Source organism: the organism of the source record quoted next, unplaced genomic scaffold, assembly GCF_019419815.1.
Source record: "Pyrus x bretschneideri cultivar Hongxiangsu unplaced genomic scaffold, Pyrus_bretschneideri_v1 Contig80, whole genome shotgun sequence".
Lineage (NCBI taxonomy): Eukaryota > Viridiplantae > Streptophyta > Magnoliopsida > Rosales > Rosaceae > Pyrus > Pyrus x bretschneideri.
Genome location: NW_025999821.1, coordinates 1,540,953 through 1,553,780, shown reverse-complemented (window position 1 = coordinate 1,553,780; position 12,828 = coordinate 1,540,953). Strand labels below are relative to the sequence as shown.

Below are 12,828 nucleotides of genomic sequence, written 5' to 3'. Positions count from 1 at the left end.
GACTAGATAGCTTGACCCTAACAATGTCATGGACACTCTTGATGGAATGCCTTTGACATGATCAAAGATCAAGCACCTAAACATTAGACATCTATGATGTCTCAGGTCAAAGGACTACTTTGCATATGGCAACTTATAAGTTCTTACATAACATATATGTTCGAACTCTCTTTTGATCGTAGCGCAGTGTACTACATTACCATTTTGAGCACCTATGTGTTTGTTTCAGTGTCCAACACTAAATGACTTGAGACTAGTCATACTCATGCTTGAGTTAACATAACACATACTAACCTTAGTGAATTGTCAATGCCCAATTGGCAATACTATGGCCAGGAACGTTTTAGGAATGAACATAAGAGAAAGGTCGTGTTAATCTAACTTACTTAGATCACTTCACTCTTAGATTAAATACATTCCTTGGATTCCTTTAATGCTTAAACACATAATACAATAAATAGTGATTAACAATAAGCTTTGCCCTTCATTAAACATATAATAGTTTAACACAATAAGTATTCCAAAAGCTTTTAAGTCAAATGAGTGGCTTGTGGGCATACTTCCAACAATCTTTAACTTGCACTCAAATCCAATTTTCGAAGTATCTAATACCTATCTTTTCCATATGGCAGTCAAGTTGGATTTGAGACATTGGCTTCGTCAGTGAATATGCTATGTTATCAGCTGAGGCAACCTTGAGAATGTTGACTTTCCCCTTGACATCATATCTTCTAATGATGTCAAAGTGTCTGTCAAAATGTTTATTCTTTTGATGAGCCTGGGGTTCCTTGGCTTGAGTTATCGCCCCACTATTATCACAGTACAAAGTTGCTGGTGATGTAATGGTTAGAACCATTCCAAGTTCAGTAATAAACTTCTTCATCCAGAACGCTTCTTTGCCGGCTTCAGCTGCAGTGACATATTCAGCCTCCAATGTGGAATCAGCAATTACATCTTGTTTCTTGCTTTTCCAGTTGACAGCCCCACCATTTAGAGTGAACACATATCCAGAGTTGGAACTTCTATCATCGATGTCAGATTGGAAATCTGCGTTTGTATAAGCTTCCACTCGTAACTTTGATGCTTCTTCATAAACGAAGAACATGTCCTTAGTTTTTCTTAAGTACTTAAGAATCATCTTGATAGCTGTCCAATGTTCTGATCCAGGGTTAGATTGATATCGACTAGTAATGCTCACAACATTTGCGATATCAGGCCTTGTGCATATCATGGCATACATGAGACTTCCTATGGCAAAAGAATAAGGAATAACACTCATCTGTTGTATTCTTCAGGAGTTTTAGGTCCTATGGACTTAGAAAGGTGAATTCCATGTCTCATAGGAAGAAAACCTTTCTTAGATTGTTCCATCTGGAACCTACTTAGCACCTTATCTATGTACATAGATTGGGATAATCCAATTAATTTTCTAGATCTATCACGATAGAGCTTTATCCTAAGCACATAAGATGCATCTCCCAAATCTTTCATGTGGAAGGCTTTGGACAACCACACTTTTATAGAAGAAAGTATTGCAGTGTCATTTCTGAATAGTAATATGTCATATACATATAACACTAGGAATACAACTGCATCCCCAACGACCTTTTGATAAACACAACTGTCGTCTTCGATTTGAGTAAAACCAAACAATTTGATTTCAGTGTCAAAATGAATGTTCCAGCTCATGGATGCTTGCCTAAGTCCATAAATGGACCTTTGAAGCTTGCATACCTTAGTCTTTTCAGACTTGAACAAGAAACCTTCGGGTTGAGATATAGAGCTCTTCCTCTAGGTAGCCATTTAGAAAGGTCGTCTTCACGTCCATTTTCCATATCTCATAATCATGGTATACAGCTATAGCAAGTAAAATCCGAATGGACTTAATCATGGTTACAGGAGAAAAGGTTTCTTCATAGTCAATCACTTCTCATTGCCTGTAACCCTTGGCTACTAGTCTAGCCTTATAAGTCTCCATGTTCCCATCACTGCCTATCTTCCTCTTGAAGACCCATTTGTTTCCAATGGGTACTATACCTGATTTTGATACATGGAATCCATCTCGAATTTCATGGCCTTTTGCCATCTCTTTGAATCAATGTCGGATATTGCTTCAGTGTAGTCTCTAGGGTCCTCCTTTGTGTCGTTGTCACCTAGAAGGTACAATTCCCCAAAGTCATTATCTAAACTACTTAACCCAAACATTCATAATGTAAAGCGGCCAATCACATTAACTAAGAAAGCAACTTAAACACTTGGTTTTCGGATTCATAGAATTGATTTAAATGGAACTAAATGAAATGAAAATCCAATTCTCATTAAAGAGACAAAACAATTTTGTTATTATCATAATTTGGGCCGAAAATGTAACGACCACAACTATTGGGCCACAATGCAAAAACAAAAACTTTTGGGGTCACTTTGTAAAAACACAAAATTCCACAACTTCATGTAATTACAACTAGAACCCAAAAAATTTCAACAATTACAAAAACTTCATCAAAGGAGCAAAAAAATTTGTCCTTTAGTGATTTTGGGCCTTTACGTAAAAACATAAATTTTTGGGCCAAAGTGCAAATGCACAAATGTATCAAAACTTTATAATTGCATTAAAGCCCCAAAAATACACCCACTAAGGGGTGGCCGGTTTTAGATAGTGTAAAGGGAGGGTTGGTTTTGGTTAAAATTTAAAATTTTATAAAGCGTTGAAAAAGTGAAAGGTATGGGTTCAATAGTTGTTTGGCATGGTTGAATAGTTTGATTGGTATGGGTTGTAAGATGTAGGTAAGGTGTAGAATTTATCAAACAATAAAAAAACACCAATCATCCATCACCAATCAATAACAAACCAAAACTTTATGAAAAACATCAAACACATTGAATCAAAACACCAAACCTTTTGTTCTTGGTATGAACATCAAGAACAAAGTAAGAACATTGAAGAACACACATGAAAACTCATAAGAGCTCCATGAATGTTTTCACTGAATTAAAATTCAAAATTTACACTACTCAAAAGAGGGTTAACATCCTAGGGTACTTTGGGGTTCCAAATGTCACTTTAAAACACTTTTAACAAGACAAACATGAACCCAAAAATCCACCCTTTGTATTTGGCCGAATTTCCCCACATACATGGCACCAAATTTTAGTTCCAATATTCATGCTTAAATAAACTACATCTACAACACTTCATATGCTAAATTTTCAAGCAAAATTTATATTCAAAAGGCAAAAACCAAGCTTGTAACATTTACAACATTTAAATCACAAACCATGAAAAACCTAGGCTCTAATACCACTTGAAGGAAAAATTTGTCCTAGCTAAGAACATGTGAGAACATTTGAACACATAAGCAAACTAATAACACTTTAAAGTAGGCATGCATTTAAAAACAATTCTAAAACCCATGACTTTCAAAGCCTAGTGAATGGTGAACCAAAAGACTCTTTAACAAATTAAAGAGAAGAGAGAGTTTGAGTTTCATTACCCTTGAAGCTCATCCTTGTTTACACAAGGGATTCACCCAAGTGGAGGGCCTTCAAGTCACCTCCTTTGCTCCTTGGATGGTTGCTTCTTTTCTTCTCCTTTCCTCCTTGAGGATTTGAGGAGAGGAACTCCAAGAACACCAAAAGTTTGGTGTCTCTACGTCTCCACACCAAGGATGAGGTGTGAAGATGAAATGGATGACTCAGAGGAAGGAAGATTGCTAGCTATTTTTCTCTAAGTGTGGCCAGCCCCTTTGGAAGACAAATAGAGAAATAATTTTGCTCTTTTGCCTCAAAGAAAACCTTGATGTGGTAAAGTTATAAAGTTCCTTTTATTGCACCTCACATTTGAGTGGCAAAATTGCAATTATGCCAAGTTCACTACCACTCACCCTATGGCCAGCCATATTTTACTTATTGGGCTAATTGCCCATTTTGTTTTAGTTGTCATTCAACTTAAACATAATGGACCTTGTGGACCAAAAGCCTTTTAGGCCCGAGACTCAAAACTAACTTGAAAGTCCAATACAAACCTTTCGTATAATTAATTAACTAATTAATTAATCTTGACCATTCTTAATTAAACCATTTAATTGTTTATCCATCTCATTTATATTTCTTCACTTTCATCGTTACTCGATGTACGATCCATTAGGTTCCAATTAGATTGTTACTCTTAACGATTTGATGAAGATTAGTGTTTGCTAATCTTCAGGACTTCCACAAACCATGAGTGACGGCTAGCACTTTGTCATGGCTACCCAAGCTAAGTAGAAGTGGTTAGAGAACCTATCCAGTTACAATTACAATGCAATATGGTCCTTCTCTAATGCAATACTCTTAATGACATTGTATAAGTGATAGTTTGTTTCATGTCTACTATCCAATGCGATATTTCTTTGTATGATTCAATTGACTATGATTTGGAACAAACTTCCTAAGTCATATTCGTATGCTTTGGCCAAAAACTACCGAATCATATCTTAGAGTATTCTCCCTCCACCATGGAAGGTTAGAGATCCCTTATTGTGCATTCATATGCCTACATGACTAGGTAGCTTGACCCCAACAATGTCGTGGACACTCTCGATGGAATGCCTTTGACATGATCAAAGATCAAGGACCTAACCATTTGACATCTATGATGCCTCAGGTTAAAGGACTACTTCGCATATTGCAACTTACGAGTTCTTACATGACATGTATGTTCGAAGTCTCTTTTGATCATAATTCAGTGTACTCGATTACCATTTTGAGCACCTATGTGTTTGTCTCAGTGTCCAACACTAAATGACTTGAGACTAGTCATACTCACGCTTGAGTTAACATAACACATACTAACCTTAGTGGATTGTCAATGCCCAATTAGCAATCCTATGGCTAGGAACGTTTTAGGAATGTACATAAGAGAAAGGTCTCGTTAGTCTAACTTACTTAGATCGCTTCCCTCTTAGATTAAATACATTCATTGGATTCCCTTATTGCTTAAACACATAATACAATAAATAGTGATTAACAATAAGTTTTGCCCTTCATTAAACATATACTAGTTTAACACAATAAGTATTCCAAAAGCTATTAAATCAAATGAGTGGCTTTGTGGGCATACTTCCAATAGCCACTCCTCTTGAATTACTGGTTCTAGTGGGGGCCGATAGAAGATTGACCAAGGTTATTCTTCTTCTGAGAGCTTCCACCTGCCTCATCAACTGTGTCGCTTGGGCCATTCTTAGATTCCTCGATTTGAAGCAAAGCCTTATAAAATTCCTGGTAGGTAGAGCATGGAGTACCCAATGCTAAAGATCGAAGTTGTTTCCATGTCCCCTTCTTAAATTGGTGTAGCATCTCAGAGGGGTCGTTGGCAATGGTGGGGCAATAACAGGAAAAGGTAGTAAACTTCCTATAGTACTCCGTCATCGTCATGTTACCTTGCCTCAACTCTATGAACTCATTTTTCCTTCAGGCTTGGTACTCAGATGGCAAGTACTTGATCACAAAGCAGGCCTTAAAGACTTTCCAATCCTCCTTTTCAACTTCTCGGCTTCTTCTTGTAAGAACCATGTAGTTGTATGTGCCCATTGCTCATTCGAAAAGTTACCTTGGCGTTGCATGGCTAAGAAAGTCTTCTCTACGTGCTTAAACCATGTTTCTGCCTTCTCAAGTGCCTTAGAGCAAAATAATTCTTTCACCTTGAGGCCATCGGCTATCTCAATGGGGCTCTGGTTTGAGGGACGAAAAACATTTTGTAAGGTGTCGGCGATAATCGCTCCAATATCTGTGAAGTCTGGGAAGGCAATATTTGTACGAGCTTGATGAGGAGACATATTCTGGCATCGGAGATTTCAAGAAAGATCGGTGGTCAACATCAAGTCTGTGATGAGTACGGGACTGACTACAACTAGGCTCTGATACCAAACTAACACATCTCAAGCCAGAATCTCCACGTGTCCATCCGAATCGTAATGTGCTGGCCGACACCTTGAGGGTGACAAAGCCATAAAGTATGGTTAACATATAAAAGTGAGAATAAATTTAAACTTTAAATAAATAAACCACAGTGCACAACGTGATTGGGTGGTAACCCTTATTACAAATGTGAAGTTCAGAGCATAATGCATAAAGATAAAAGTTGTCTCATCCATAAGGGATGATTATTTAATACATAAGCAACCTACTTTGATCGAAGAACAGTCAGCTACTTCCACTAAAACCTCGTACTCGTATGAGCCCAATCTTTATGTCCTAGAGGGGTGAAAAACAGGGGTTAATGGGCCTTTAAAATAAAGTTTTCTGAAACCTTTTTGAAAATGTGTAACCCCTCACTATAAAACAAGTATATGATTTCCCAAAGTAATAATATAGTTGGTGTGAAAATTATGTTGACACACAAATTAAACCCTATTTGTGACAATTGTAGTATATATGCAAGTAGGGATCGTTCTAACCGGGGATTAACTAGGGATGCTAATCTACTCCAAACTGACTTAAAAACACAAAATTAAACTTTAAAACACTTACCTAGACCTATATGACTCAAAACAACTTAAAAAGACTCAAAACAGCCCAAAACACTGAAATAGACTCAAATTAGACTCTAAGGGGTGATTTGGACGAAATTTAACTAACTTAGACTCAAAACACTAATTTGGATGGATTCAAACACTTTTCTAACTAATCTAACACACTTAATAAAATGGGGAATTGATTTGGACGAAATTAATTAAAATGGACAGATTGTAAACTAAACAGATTAGGCACTAAATTAGGTGAATTGAATGGGAAAAAGACTAGTTAGAGGGTCCTTCTGCACACATGCACATATGTAACATAAATTGATTTCCAGATTTTATCCCTTTAAACCATGAATGACAATGCCCCAAATTAATTGTGAAAAGCACAAATTAACTTTCAGATTTTCCTATTTCATTGAATTGGATGGAATACGCATCGACAATCAAATTATTCTTATCAAATTCCCTACATGAACTGCATAATAGAGATAAAATCAAAGATCATTAAGCTTTTTGAAAACCCTAAGCATTGACTAGGCATTCGTAACTATGAATTGTATGATACTCTTGCCTAGAATTTACTTAATACAATCATGACTAGTGATTTTCACTACTTGTGAATATAAGTTCATAACGATTAGGTGAAATTCCCTTATATCCTATCATCAAATTCATGCATGAAAACTAAGTATGCATCCTTAATCAACACACAAGAACAAGTTCTCAATAAATCAATCAAGTAAATCACATCCACAATTCAAGAAACAAAACCTGGAGGAAATCAATTCATATAAAACATATGCCCATGGCTTTGAATTCACCTCTAACTAAGAAAAACTTAGTTACACATGTTCATAACAATTGAAAAACAAATTAAAATAAACATGGAAACGAAACGAGGGAAGAAAGAACTCCCAAAGTCTCCAATGGATGCAGATTCTTGCGGCACAAGGGTCTCCTTCTCCTATGGAAGCCACGCCACTCCTTCTTCTCCCTAGGATTTGCGGCACAAAGGTCTATTTCTGAATGGATGGTGTGTGGTGTGAATGAATGGACGAATTCAATGATGAATGGTTGCTTAGGGTGTCTAGGGGGTGCGGCACAAGAATAGGCAGATATATATAGCATGACCGAAACCCTAGCAATCAGATTTAGGGTTAAACCTAGCTGATACAAGTGTTTTTGGGCCCCTAAGTTACGGCAATGGTTTGGGAATTAAGTCCTAGGCCAATAAATCTCAGATATGGACTTATACAATCCAAATCCAAGAGAAAAAGGGCCAAATAAAATCAGAATCCAATTAGAAAAAGGTTTAAGAATTTTCGTCCAAAATTGGGCCTTCTAGAAACTAAGTGTTTTATGGCTGATTTTGGGTGTTCTAGAAGGCATAAAAGGGGGGAAAGGTGTGGCACCCTTTTAGGGTCAGATAGGGCTTCTAGAAATTAGGTTTTTAGGTCCACTTGCAGCTAGGATTAAGGTGGAACAAGATTAGGTTAGGATAAGATAAGGTTGGATAAGGTTTTGGATAATGTTTCCTCTTTTCTTGCACTTTCCTTATCTTCTTTGTCATGAACTTTCCTTTTCTGATTTGTAGCATGTTTCTAACATCTTTTGACTCCAAATTCGTCCATCCACCTTGCTCCATATACAAGCTATCCATAATAAGCCCAAAACTGCTCTATAAGGCTCAAAATTGCCTTTTCTTGCCAAGTTTGTCATTAGGACCTACAAACAAACGAAAATAGCTCAAAACACTATAATAAGTAGTAATTAGCTCACTAAATGTAAGGAAATAACATAACTAAGTAGCATAAATATGCTCCTATCAATAGTAATAGGTAGTAGGGAACCCTGCAGCACAAATGAGTTAAAGGATATTGAGTGCTACTACAAAATATCACATCAACAACTCAAATCGCTGTCATCAAATCACAGTTATGAAAATTATTAAAAATCACGGTTATGAAAATCGCGCTTCATTATCTATGTATGCACATAAGTCATACAGAAAGTAACTGCATGAATAGACTAGGTGTAGGTTTATGTTCTAGTACTACATCACGTGAAGTTGGCGCTACCCACATCACATACGAGTCCAAACAACAAACCTAGGGACAAGCTGGCACCTAACTTTGGATCCAAAGCGAATGCAAACGGTGCATGTGAACATACATGTGAAACTAATTCTTGGCCCATGACAGCATAACTAACTAATAAATACCGTTCACACATGTAGCAATAAGCATATATAATGAATAAATGTCACATCCTAGCCTGGGCCCCCATCACATCCCGGGCTTGACTCTACCGTAACACGATATTGTCCGTTTTGGGCCTCGACCACACCTTCACGATTTTGTTTCTGGGAACTCACACAAGAATTTCCTAGTGGGTCACCCATCCTGGGAATGCTCTCGCGCGTTACTCGTTTAACTTCAAAGTTCCTACAGAACCCGAAGCTAGTGAGCTCCCTAAAGGCCTCGTGCTAGGTAGAGATAGGAATATACATATAAGGCTTACAGGATCCACTCCTTTGGGTGATGTGGGATGTAACAATCCACCCCCTTAGGGGCCCGACGTCCTCGTCAGCACACATCCGGCCTGGGATTGGCTCTGATACCAAACTGACACACCCCGACCCGGAATGCTCACATCACGTGTGTAATGAACACAATACTGGCCAACTTATGCTTTGATACTAAATTGTCACATCCCCGCCTGGGCCCCCATCACATCCCGAGCTCGACTTTACCGTAGCACGATATTGTCCACTTTAGGCCTTGACCACGCCCTCACGGTTTTGTTTCTGGGAACTCACACGAGAACTTCCCAGTGGGTCACCCATCCTGGGAATGCTTTCGCACGCTACTCGCTTAACTTCGGAGTTCCTACGGATCCTGAAGCTAGTGAGCTCTCAAAAGGTCTCATGCTAGGTAGAGATGGGAATATACATATAAGGCTTATAGGATCCACTCCCTTGGGCGATGTGGGATGTAACAATAAAGATGTTATGCCACATTTTGTACTCGCAGTTAATAAAAAATATAAAGTGTAGAAAATCTAATAGGAAGATAAACACGGCATGTCACATCAATTATGCAAAGAAACAGTTATGCGAAAAATCACACACACACACACACACACATATATATATATATATATATATTAAGAATCAAAAGACCCACTCACTGATATGTCGCAGGATCGCAGCCGCCCAACCTATTCTATCCGCTGTACTCCTCTGGGTGGTCCTCTCCTATATGGAAAATTACTATACTAATCATTAAACCAATAATAATTGATGCAAAACACCTAATTTCCCCTTAGTTTTCTCAAAAATGGAATTTGGAGACCATTGGTATTGAATTTGGAAAAATGGAGTGCGGAAACAAAATCAGTGCATTGAAATACTCTAGGGAGGGTCCAGAGCAATTTTTCGAAAAGTCAACTTTGGTCAACTAATGGTTAATAGTCAACTTTAATGGAATATAACTGAGAATTTTCCCTCCAGATTCTGAAATGGATTTTGAAATGGTTTGGTTTGTTGCAGATTTTCATCGGATTTTCTGGAGAAAATTCAAACGCTCCGTTCAAAGCCATTTTACAACCAAATTTTGCTCATAATATATCAAATGAAGCTTAGGATGAGAGGAATAAGATTATACCTATTTTAAGGCCAAAAGTTGGTCGGACATAGTTGGAAAATAACTTGAAAGTGACGGCCCGAGTTGGAGCTCTTCGTTTTTGTCGATTTCAAATTGGATTTGAGCATGCAAGCTCAAACTTGCGGCCTAGAGGATGTGGGAAGTCACCCTACTAGAAGAAAAAAGGTCATCTACCACAGTGGATGTCTGTTGTAGATCAAAATTCAGCACGAACACATTGCCCGTTTGTATTAAGGATGTGGTACAAAGTTTAGAATTTTACCACAACCAAAGCGCGTTGTCAATTAATAATCACAGACTTTGCTCATAGTAAATTTGAATCTTACACCACACGCTAAAACCATTGTGAACCATTAATTAACCACGGCTAATGGCCATTATAAAAAAAAATTCTCAAAAAAAAAACTATTTAATTTAAAAAGAATTACAAGCATTACACGTTTAAAAAGAATTACAAGCATTGTACTAAACTTCAACAAAATCACCTATAAAACCAATGTGATGTCCTAAGAAATATGAAACTATCTATCAATTATGAAATACGCCTCCATTTACAAGGAAATTGTCACTTAGAAGACTTTAGTTTTCCTTGAACACCTCCAATCAAATTCTTTTCAAATTTGCAATTGCCCACCCATGTCCACACTTCAAATTTGTAATTTCCTGTTGATGTAATAGCTGACATCGGAGTTATGGACCCTCATGAATTAGAACCACCAACCACCTTTGAGATAAAACAAGAAAAAATATATATCTTAGAAAGCAACCTCATGTCTCAACTCAAGGACATGATATACAAAAAAAATTTCATCCATAAAGTCAATCCCCAAGAGGCAAGCAATCCATCATCAAAGTGAAAAAAAAAAAATGTCCAAGTACCGATTATCCCAAAGGATATGCTAAACTAGTGAGACAGGCAGTGGATTAACAGGTATCAAATGCTGAACCCTGTGGATAAACTCAGCCCCAGTCCAAACTTCTACATTCCTTCTAATAAAGATACTAACAGAAATAGGCATTCATTCTGTAACAACCTTATGAAACCCTCTAAATAATACCTTCTAATCAAAGTCCCAATCATGGGCAGGAAAGAAGCTTAGTTATTGTTGGCTACAATCAAGCTCTTCACATTTTGTTGATCATTCATCAATTCTTATCTTTACATTTATCAAGATTTCACCCCCAAAATGGATCAAGGGCAAGTTTTTCTGAACATACATCAGTAGCTAATGTATTGCAAAGCCAATCCTATTTATTTTCTAAAAGCTCTAATCCATTTTGCTTTGGATGCCCTTTTTTCAATTCTAATTCTTATTAGCAAACGTCTACTTAGTTTATATAACTATGAATCTCCCAAGTTTACACAATTCCGCTTTCTTTTTAATCCCTAAAATTTTAACAAATTCAGCACTTTTGGATCATTCAATAGCATATCAAAATTCAGAAAGCAAAATAACGAAAGGTTAAATATTTATTACACGATTTTGATCCAAACACAATCCAAGATCCAAAAATTGAAACCCCAATAATATCAACCCTGAGATAATTTACATAGCATAGTGAAAACAAAGCATATCATTGAATTACCAATTAAGCTCCTAATCCGAACCAGGACCCAGACCTCAAGTTCTGCCACTAGATCGGTGGTGGTACAGCTTGTCGAACACATGAAGAGCCGTGATGAAGCCAATGAAGTAGAGGCTCATGACGACAACAGTTGGGGCACTAGCAGGGACATTTAGAGCGATACTAGCAGATTGACGAAGATTGTTAAGTACAAACTCAGAGGGCTGAGAAGCTCACCATTATTGCAGTTTTCTCAGGAAAAAAAAAAATTAAAATCAGAAGTTAGAAAGAGAGAGAGAAAAGGAATCTTCCCAGAACAATTACGAAAGGGAAAAAAGAACAAGGGGTAAATGAGAGGGAAAGGGTGAATAGCAAAACCTGTAGATGGCGAAGAACCGATGGGGAGTTTTCAAGTCGCCAATGGTAGGTGGGAGTCTGCCCAGAGAATAAAGAGGAAGCCACAAGAAATAGGAATTGAGAAGGATTTCACTTAAATTTTGAGAAGGGCGGGAATATTATTAAGTTTCATAGATTTCAAATTTTGGGAAATTTGTAATCCTGCTTTCTGAATTGTTTTTTAATAATGTGTGCAATTCTACCGCACTTAATGATCGTAGTAGATAAAAAGAATCCAGAGTGGTTACGAACTATATACCACCTTGAAGGCCCGTGGTGGTTTAATATTTTTACTTGGTATTAGATTATTTTATCATAACGGGTCACTATTTGCTCGTTGTAAAATATTATTATCCACAACGTACTCATTAAGCCCGTGATAAATATTCATTTTTTATCACGCGCACTTAAAGTCCATGGTAGAATTGTCGTGGTAGATGAGCTGTTGTGTTCTAGTACCTTCAAACTCAACCACATTAACAAGGTTTCGTTGGGTTTAGCTTAGAAAAACCTACAACTCGCCGGAAAACACGGTGGACTAGGAAATCGTCTATGTGTTCACCAAAACATGCATGCATACATGAAACCTTGTTAGAATTTGAAGAAACCTTGAGAAAGAAGGTCGAAGCTTACCAAGATGGAAGTGGTTTGATTCGTCGAGTTACGTAACAAAAAGTTCATGTTTTTCCCAAGCTAGCCAT

General features: G+C 37.3%; 1 long non-coding RNA gene across 1 annotated transcript; it reads right to left on the bottom strand.

Annotated features, from left to right (window-relative positions):
• Positions 1–10,573: 10,573 nt before the first annotated feature.
• Positions 10,574–12,248, bottom strand: LOC125473271. The gene is made up of 2 exons (XR_007255141.1): positions 11,753–12,248; positions 10,574–10,889 (listed from the first exon to the last, which is right to left on the bottom strand). It is a non-coding gene; the product is annotated as an uncharacterized LOC125473271 (long non-coding RNA).
• Between the last annotated feature and the right edge of the window lie 580 nt (positions 12,249–12,828).